This window comes from Rhinopithecus bieti, unplaced genomic scaffold, assembly GCF_001698545.2.
Source record: "Rhinopithecus bieti isolate Rb0 unplaced genomic scaffold, ASM169854v2 scaffold_38833, whole genome shotgun sequence".
NCBI lineage: Eukaryota > Metazoa > Chordata > Mammalia > Primates > Cercopithecidae > Rhinopithecus > Rhinopithecus bieti.
The window spans coordinates 351,118-358,525 of NW_016816114.1; positions in this window are offsets into that span (position 1 = coordinate 351,118).

Below are 7,408 nucleotides of genomic sequence, written 5' to 3' on the forward strand. Positions count from 1 at the left end.
GCTTCCATATTCACTCTTTGTTTGTTTTGAGACAGAGTCTCACTCTGTTGCCCAGGCTGGAGTGCAGTGGCACAAGCTCGGCTCACTGCAACCTGCGCCTCCTGGGTTCAAGAAATTCTCCTGCCTCAGCCTCCCGGGTAGCTGGGACTACAGGCGTGCGCCACCACACCCAGCTAATTTTTGTATTTTTATTAGAGATGGGGCTTCACTATGTTGGCCAGGCTGGTCTCAAATTCCTGAATGCATGATCCTCCCGCCTCGACCTCCCAAAGTGCTGGGATTACAGTTGTGACCCACTGCACCCAGCCCCATATTAACTCTCATCCAGGCCAAAGTGGCCTTTTTTTCTCAACATTGTTCAGCTCAGGCCTTTGTTGGGGTCTTACTCTCTTGTCTAGTTCCCTTTTTCTGCTGAGCCATCCTTAGCACATAGGAATGAATTAACAATGTGGGCCTATCACCGCCTAAAAACTGCTCCTCCCCAGGTGATGACTAAGCTGTGATTGTGTTGCATGCAGAAGATGTTGGCCAGCAAGGCTGTAGCCAGCCTGCTTGTTTCTAGAAGTCTTTCTGACAGTCTTGTGTGAATTAGAGTGTCGGGCTGCATCTAGATAGTTTTGGGAGGGACTGGCATTCTGTAGGGAGATACGTAAGGGAGATCATTTTACAAAATTAATTATAGGGAGCAGCTCATATAGGCTAAAAAATTAATCTTAAGTGTCTTTTTAATTTTTTTTGACATAGAGTCTTGCTCTGTCACCCAGGCTGGAGTGCAATGGTATAATCTCGGCTCACTGCAATCTCTACATCCTGAGTTCAAGTGATTCTCCTACCTAAGCCTCCTGGATAGCTGGGATTACAGGTGAATATCACCACACTCAGTTAATTTTTTGTATTTTTAGTAGAGATGGGGTTTACCCTGTTGGCCAGGCTGGTCTTGAAGTCCTGACCTCAGGTGATCCACTCGCCTCTGCCTCCCAAAGCGCTGGGATTACAGGCATGAGTTATCGTGCCCAGCCCGTAAGTGTCTTAATGTCGTGAAATTCTAGTGAGAAGAAACTTCAGGACACATTTGAAGCAGATCAATGGTCCCCCTCAAAAGACATTCTTATCCTACCAAAATCTTTAAATAAGGGTATGTGTACAAGGCCGATCATTGCAATGGTGTTTGTGGAGATTTTTACAATCAATAAGGGAATCATTGATTATAGTGTTATGTCAATACACTGGTGCAAGTAAAAAGAATTAGGTGTTTTATCATTATGCTTTTTTGCTAATTCAACAAATACTTATTAAGTGCTTACTATGTGCAAAGCACTATGTACTTCTTCTTTTTTTCCTGTCAGACCAACTAGGAGTTCCATGGAGCCAGGGATGTGTCTATTCGGTCCCCTTCTGTTTTGTTTTGTTTTTGTTTTTTTAATTTTTAATTTTTTTTTTTTTGAGACAGAGTCTCACTCTGTTGCTCAGGCTGGAGTGCAGTGGTGCAATCTTGGTTCCCTGCAGCCTTCGCCTCCTGGGTTTAAGCGATTCTCCTGCCCAGATACTCACTGGAGTAGCTGGAATTACAGGCGTGCACCACCATGCCTGGCTAATTTTTGTGTTTTTAATAGAGACAGGGTTTCACCATGTTGGTCAGGCTGATCTTGAACTCCTGGCCTCAAGTGATCTGCTCGCCTTGGCCTCTCAAAGTGCTAGGATTCCAACTGTAAGCCACCACACCCAGTGCATTCAGTGAATATTTATTGGCACCTACTTTATGCCAAACACTGTTCTGGTCTCCAGTAATATAGCAGTGAATGAAGCAGTCAAAATCCTTGCTGTCATGGAACCTACATTACTTATCAGAGAATGCTATGTAGTTAAGTTCAAAGGAAGAAAAAAAGGGTTCCATAATGGTGTATATAACTGTTGAATTTGATTTTGCCTTAAAAATATAGAAGAATATACCCAAATGAATATGGTTACCAGTGGAGACAAATAGTGCAGACTCACTTTTCCCTTTTGCATGTTTCTGCTATAGTTTGAATTATTTTCTCCATTTTCTTTTGTAATAAAAAAAATTTTTAAGCACTATAGCAATGTTTTTCTGTCCACCCTCCTTATCAAAGAAATAAATGAAGACAAGGTCAAGGTCAAGATCAAGGTCATCAGTAGAGTGTGGCAGCAAACCAGGACTGGAACCCTGGTTTTCAAAGTGGAATCTCCCTTTACATCAACTATTTGGAATGTGAAAGATGGACACAGAAAAACAAAAAAGGGAGGGGAATTACTACAAAGGGCCCAGGAGATGGCAAATGATAACTTAGAGAATTAAAAACAGCCAGGCGAGGTGGCTCACACCTGTAACTCCAGCGCTTTGGGAGGTCAAGGTAGGTGGATCACCTGAGGGCAGGAGTTCGAGAACAGCCTGGCCAACATGATGAAACCCCAGGTCTATTAAAGATACAAAAATTAGCCAGGCATGGTGGCAGGCACCTGTAATTCCAGCTATTTGGGAGGCTGAGGCAGGAGAATCACTTGAACCTGGGAGGCGGAGGCTGCAGTGAGCCAAGATCATGCCATTGCACACTAGCTTGGGGACAAGAGCAAAATTGTCCCAAAAAAAAAAAGAAAAAAGAAAAAAAAAAAGAATTAGAAACAGTGCAATATAGACCAGCGTTGGGGGGCCATGTATACGCTGCCTCAGGCCACACCAGGTGTTCTGCACAGCAGTACCCAAGCATGCGAGACAGATACATTCTAAGGGAAGAGGCCCATGTGCCTGTCTTTTGCTGTATAAGCAAGGCTTTTCTAGCAATACTAGATCCCACTGAGAACCTCCCACCCTGGCATCTGAGCTCCTGATAGGCTGCTGGAGCTCCTGATTTGACAAAGGAGCCTGCCTCCTTTGAATGACCTAGAGCACAGGGAGGAACTTGTCCATTAATTTGGAACTGTGTTCTTCATAAAGACTGAGGCAAGCAAGTGCTGTGAAATAACATCTTAGTCCCTTCGTGTGTGTGTGTGTTTTAATATATTTTGAGAATAAAACTTCATATAACATTAAAATAAAAAACAATGTGATAAAATTGGATGTGTAGTTTGCTCTTAGAAATGCCTTGGGATTTTTCTTCCAGAGCTGCCCACAGAAAGCCCACAGACTCTGAAAAGGGGGAGAGTCCCTGATCTTTTCAGACTGAAAAAAGTAAAGTCGACTGTGTTTTATCTGCACATCACTTCTAGATTTAGAATTCCTAAGGCAGAAATTCCAAGCAGGTCAATTGCTCAGTAATCGATTCAGATAACATCAAATAAATTTATATAAATGAAAATTGTTTTCTTTTTTTAATGTTATGAACGAATGTGTATATGGAAATCACTTATTGAATTTTTGTTTTTATTAATTTTATTCATTCTGCAGTCATGCGGATAAATTTTTAAACAGGTACAATTTACATACAATAAAATGCTCTCTTTTTTTCCTTTTCTCTTTGAGACAGAGTTTCCCTCTGTCTCTGAGGCTAGAGTGCAGTGGCTAATTTCTGTATTTTAGTATAGACAGGGTTTTACTATGTTGGCCAGGTTGGTCTCAAACTCCTGGCCTCAAGTGATCTGCCCACCTTGGCCTCCCAAAGTGCTGGGATTACAGTCATGAGCCACCAAGCCTGGCCAAAATGCTCTCATTTTAAGCAGACAATTTAAATTACGCAAATAGGCCAGGCGCAGTGGCTCATGCCTATAATCCCTGCACTTTGGGAGGCTGAGGCTGAGGTGGGAGGATCACCTGAGGTCAGGAGTTTGAGACCAGCCTGGCCAACATGGTGAAACCCTGTCTCTACTAAAAATACAAAAATTAGCCAGGCATGGTGGCAGGCGACTGTAATCCCAGCTACTCGGGAGGCTGAGGCAGGAGAACTTCTTGAACTCAGGAGGTGGAGGTTGCAGTGAGCCGAGATCTCACCATTGCACTCCAGCCTGGGGGACAAAAGGGAGACTTCATCTCAAAAGAAATACATAAATAAATAAAATAAAATTAAAAAATTCCACAAATATACACCTATGTTAATACCACCCCAAGCAAGATATAAAACATTTCCACCATCTCGAAATATATTTGGAAGTTCAAAGGGTCCTCCTGTCTACTTCCAATGATAATGTATTGATTTAAAAAATTAAACTGAACACAAATTAATTTTGTCTCCTGATTTCTATTGAAAAAGCTGGATGCTTCTAGAGATAAGTAGAGATGCCCTAGAGCAGTCACTTTTAAGATTTTCTATCACCATTTTCTGAAACTCAGTTGGAAAGTGGGACAAAGGAGAGAGGCAGCTACCCAGTTGGCTGGGAGGTTCTTAAGCTTTAGGAGGGCTTGGATTTTGCTTGATTTTTAGTGGAAAAGCTGTGCAAGGGAGAGTATCAATCAGAAATGTTAATTTTAGGCTTCTATTAGGTTGGTGCAAAAGTACTGCAGTTTTGCCATCAAAAGTAATGGCAAAAACCATAATAACTTTTGTACCAACCTAATAGAGCCTCTGTCTCTTTTCCTCAGCCATATAGACTGCATTTGCAAAGGTTATTCCAAGTCACTCACCTACTCATAGTCATGAATCTCTTGTGAATTAACATTCCAATTTCTTCTGCTTAAGGTGTGACTCTTTTTACAAAAAGAGCAGTGAGATTGAAAAAAATAAAAGGCTATTTAAACTATTCACATGTGGTGGTGGTAGTATGGGCTCATCTATTTAAATGTGCATATTATTACTATTACTTAATTTTAATTTTTTTTTTTGAGACAGAGTCTTGCTTTATCGCCCAGGCTGGAGTGCAGTGGTGGGATTTGGCTCACTGAATCCTCCACCTCCCTGGTTCAAACATTTCTCCTGCCTCAGCCTCCTGAGTACCTGGGATTACAGGCACGCGCCACCCCACGCCCAGCTAATTTTTGTATTTTTAGTAGAGACGGGATTTCACCATGCTGGTCAGGGTGGTCTCAAACTCCTGACTTTGTGATCCACCTGCCTAGACCTCCCAAAGTGCTGATTACAGGCGCGAGCCACCACACCTGGCCGTGAAATTAATTTTAAGAATGTATTTTATTTAACTCCATTCATCTAAACTATTATCATTTCAACATGGAATAAAGATAAAAATAATTAATGAGGGCTGGTCGTGATGGTGCACACCTGTGATCCCAGCACTTTGGGAGCCTGAGATGAGCAGACCGCTTGAGTCCAGGAGTTTGAGACCAGCCTGGGCAGCATGGCAAAACCTCATCTCTACAAAAATACAAAAATTAGCCTGGTATGGTGATATGTGCCTCTAGTTTCAGCTACCTGAGCGACTGAGAGGTAGGAGGATTGCTTGAGCCTGGGAGGTCAAGGCTGCAGTGAGCCAAGATCACGCCATTGCACTCCAACCTTGGTGACACAGGAAGACCCTGTCTCAAAAAAGAAAATGGGGGAGAGAGTTTATGTTCTTTCATTGCAAGTTTTCAGAATTCAGTAAAAATTCAGTGTGCACTTTACATTTAAAGCACATCTCAGTTCTGACTATCTGCATTTTAAGTGCTCAGTAGCGACGTGTGGCTAGTGGCTACAGTATTAGACAGCACAGTTCTGCACCATTCTCTATTCTCACTCTCTCTCTCATTTATTTATTTATCATTATTATTATTTTTTGAGACGGAGTCTCCCTCTGTTGCCCAGGCTGGAGTGCAATGGTGCGATCTTGGCTCTCTGCAACCTTTGCCTACCAGGTTCAAGTGATTCTCCTGTCTCAGCCTCCCAAGTAGCTGGAATTACAGGCACCTGCCACCACACCTGGATAATTTTCATATTTTTAGCAGGGACAGGGTTTCAACATGTTGGCCAGGCTGGTCTCAAACTCCTGACTTCAAGTGATCCTCCCACCTCGGCTTCCTAAAGTGCTGGTATTACAGGCATGAGTCACTGCACCTGGCCTTGTTTTTTAAAAATAGAGATGGGGGTCTCACTATGTTGCTTAGGATGGCCTTTAACTCCTGGGCTCAAGCAGTTCTCCCACCTTAGCCTCTTAAAATACTGAGATTGCATAGTAGCTCTTGGGTAGAAGTTACAAAAACCAAACCAAAACCAGAACCTCCAAAAATAACGAAGTGCTGGATTACAGGCATGAGTCACAGTGAACCACGATGCCCAGTCTCTCTCTCTCTCACACACACACATACACACAAAGAAATACAGGTTGTAACTTACTTTTTTTTTTTTTTTTTTTGAGATGGAGTCTTGCTCTGTCGCCCAGGCTGGAGTGCAGTGGCGTGATCTCGGCTCACTGCAAGCTCCGCCTCCTGGGTTCACGCCATTCTCCTGCCTCAGCCTTCCGAGTAGCTGGGACCACAGGCGCCCGCCACCACGCTCAGCTAATTTTTTGTATTTTTAGTAGAGGCAGGGTTTCACTGTGTTAGTCAGGATGGTCTCGATCTCCTGACCTTGTGATCCACCTGCCTTGGCCTCCCAAAGTGCTGGAATTACAGGCATGAGCCACTGAGCCTGGCCTTTTTTGTTTTGTTTTGTGTGTTTTTTTTTTTTTTTTTTTTTACTATTTGTAGAAGGCTATTAGTCTATGTCTGAATATTTGGGAGAATACCTTTTACTTAGATAGCTATATAGCATTGAGTAGAATAAACATATATGTTCTATTAAATCATTTCCCTATTGAAAGGTATTTATTTTCTTTCTCTGTTTCAAATAAGGCTACAAGGAACATCCTCTATATAAAAACTTACGTGCATTTGTGCATTTTCAAGATATAGAGTTCTAGATATAGAATTGCTTTGTCAAAGGTTATGATGCTGGTGGAAGTATTATGACTATAAAACAGTAATATATGTTTTCAACCAATATGCCAGCAAGTGTATAGCTAAATATATACCATCTGTTTCAAGGCAATCATTTTAGAAAACCACATTTTAATTCCAGCATGTTCCTTCACTAAAAATAATTTGATTTTGCTTTTGAAATTTGACTTAAAACCAGTTCAAGCTAAAAAATCTAGGTCAAGTGACTGTCATGAGGCTTGCTGTTTTGTTATTTTTATTTTTTGAGGCAAGATCTTGCTCTATCACTCAGGCTGGAGTACAGGGGCTCGATCATGGCTTACTGCAACTTCCGCCTCCTGGGCTCAGGCAGTCCTCCAGCCTCAGCCTCCTAAGTAGCTGAGACTACAGGTACTCACCACCATGCCTGGCTAATTTTTGTATTTTTTGTAAAGACAGGGTTTGCCATGTTGACCAGGCTTGTCCTGAACTCCTAAACTCAAGTGATCCACTCGCCTTGGCTTCCGAAAGTGCTGGGATTACAGGTGTGAGCCACCGGGCCCAACCTGTAATCAGAGTTATTTTTGTCTCTCATTCATCTGTTTCTTTCTTTCCTCCCTTCTCTCTTTCCTT